At 32.6% G+C, this 2,663-nt stretch overlaps 1 protein-coding gene and 1 long non-coding RNA gene across 2 annotated transcripts in view; one reads left to right on the forward strand and one right to left on the reverse strand.

Annotated features, from left to right (window-relative positions):
- LOC108781169 (tyrosine-protein kinase receptor torso) overlaps positions 1-2,663 on the reverse strand; it is an 85,438-nt gene that overhangs the window by 53,858 nt on the left and 28,917 nt on the right. The gene's annotated exons all lie outside the window — the stretch shown is intronic.
- On the forward strand, positions 161-1,556 carry LOC108781170 (uncharacterized). The gene is made up of 4 exons (XR_001940929.1): positions 161-208; positions 285-315; positions 1,165-1,353; positions 1,450-1,556. It is a non-coding gene; the product is annotated as an uncharacterized LOC108781170 (long non-coding RNA).

The raw sequence follows: 2,663 nt of genomic DNA on the forward strand, positions 1-2,663 counted from the left end.
AGTATCACTTTCATATGTGATAAATGTACTTTAGGAGGTGCAATAATTTATAAAAAATAATGTTTATTTCAGAATCTAAAATGTGGTTATTGCGGTGAAATATTAACCATCACTACACAAGACGAAATATTATCTCATAAGTGTTTAAAATATTACAATGAAGAAAAGCATGCTATATCTATCAACGAAGACTTTGTTGTAACTGTTGGTAAATATTATAGTAATTTACTTATAGCTTTCCAGCAATGCGCATAGTCCTCACTTTGTAATAAATTTTTTTATAGAGTGCTTGACAACTCCATCACAGCTCAAAAAGTGAGTTTTGCTGAGTTTGGTCGTGCAATTCTAAACTGCAGCATAACATATGACAACAGTTCATCTGTTATATTTTAGAGTAAATGATCAGGAAATCAATTGTTTATCTTAAAATAAGGTAACAATTATAAAAGTGAGCAAATTCGCTAGAATATTTATAATTTCATTAATTAATACTTAGCGAATTTGCTCGGTTTTGTAATTTTCACTTCATTTCAAGATCAATATACAATTGACTTCCAGGGCATTAGGGTGCAAACCCATGCAGCGGAATAGCGTAATGCGGAACAAGAGCAGAATCAATAACGAGCATTCCGTGTTCCTAGAGAAACTCGTAGTTCTGCTCTCGTTCCGCGTTATACGCTATTCCACTGCATGGGTTTGCACCCTTAGGCTGGATACCCATGTAGCGGAATAGTGTAACGCGGAACGAGAGTGAAAGCAATTACAAGCGTTCCGCACTAACTGCAACTAATGCGGAATGCTTGTGATTGGTTTCACTCTCGTTCCGCGTTACGCTATTCCGCTGCATGGGTATCCAGCCTTATGGCTGCGGTCCATTTGATGCTACGAATGCTTCGAAGCATTTTTTGATTGGACAATTAGTATAGTTCTTTCTTCTGACTGGTCAGTCAATAGCTTTGAAGCATTTGTAGCACCAAGTGAACCGCACCCTATATGGTTATATTATAGTATATATATCTTATAAGATATTATATATTGTATATTGTTTATATTATTGTGTTTATTCGTGTTATCTTGTTAGAAAATATCTATTATATCATATACTAGTAAAAAATGTTAAATTTAATGTGCGATTAATCTACAAACTAATTGTATTTTAACTAGTTGAAAAGAGTATTGGAATAGTAGAGCAGACTAGCAATGAACATCAGTATTCAACAGATGACCGCGATGAGATGCTAATTAACATAATACAAACAAAGCCAGCATTGTGGAATTTTCAAATTCCACTTAGTGAACGGACAAAGGCAAAAAAGAAAGCACTATGGAAAGAAGTTCAAAATATGTTAGGAGGTTTGTATAAATATAATATTTACAAAATATATAATACAATATAGCAAAGCTGCAATCTATTTTAAGAATACAAGTTAATTTTGTTTATGATTATAGGGCTTATGACTATGGATGAGGCAATGAAAAGATGGAAATATCTAAGAGATTGTTATGTGCGTTACAAACGGCAAATAAAAGCATATGTGCCAAGTGGATCTGCTGCACAACCGACTAAAAAACAGAAAGTATTCCGCTTTTATGAACTTATGCAATTTGTCGACGATCCATTGGAAAATGCACGGTATATATATTTTTATATATTCTTAATAAATTATTAAGTGATACGTTGTAAAAGAAACTAAAATTTAGTTCATTATATACATAACATTTTAAATATATTCTATAATTATTTAAATTATTTATACAATGTGTAAAAAAAAATATTTTTTATATGCTAACTATAAATATTTAATAATATTCGATATGTAATAATTTTCTAGAACTGTCAGTAATTTATCCGATTGCGATAAAGCTGCTGAAAGTGTACAAGAAGAGGATGATTTTTCGATTGCTTCAACTTCAACATCAGATAGTTCATGTAAAAATACATCATTGTCACGAGCTTCACGACGACCGTCACAAACTTCTACATCTAATACAACTTGTAAGATAATTTTAGCTTTATTACATCTTTTTAAAGAAATGTAACAAAGACTAGTATGTACTCGTAGATGGGAGGGATTCTTACATTTAAAATTTTAAATTATCTAAGAACTGTTTTAAGATGTCACATACACAGAGCCGTATTAGTATCTTATAGGATGTTACTTATTGAGATAGTTTCTTAAAATAAGAATCGACTATGAATACCGGTCATAATGAATCCTAGGTGCGTTCCGAAATTCACTACCAGTGCTGAAAATCTATAGCGCACGTAATGTATACTATATAGTTTCAGCATTGGCAGTGAAAATCGGAACGCACTCCCAGTCGATAATTTTTAATTCTAATTTTATCTTCTAATCATCCTATTTTAAAAAATATTATGGGTAAATGTTTCGATTAGGGGACCCCCCTCCAATGACTTTGACCTTGACATATGTTGTCAAGGTCATGACCCTGAGTAACCTCCAACAGGTTTTAGCCGTTGCTCGTCCTTCGTTAAAAAGTTATTAACAATCATACTTTTAAAATAAACGTATTATTTCTGCTATACATGTATGATATGAAGTACTAATCTACACCTTTTCCTGTTCAGAAACGTAGAACTTTCCACGCGAAGTAACTTTCACCCTCCCCCCCCTGCACAGAGGCACACGACTTCTACGATT

This window comes from Cyphomyrmex costatus, unplaced genomic scaffold (genome assembly GCF_001594065.2).
Source record: "Cyphomyrmex costatus isolate MS0001 unplaced genomic scaffold, Ccosl1.0 scaffold770, whole genome shotgun sequence".
Classification (NCBI taxonomy): domain Eukaryota; kingdom Metazoa; phylum Arthropoda; class Insecta; order Hymenoptera; family Formicidae; genus Cyphomyrmex; species Cyphomyrmex costatus.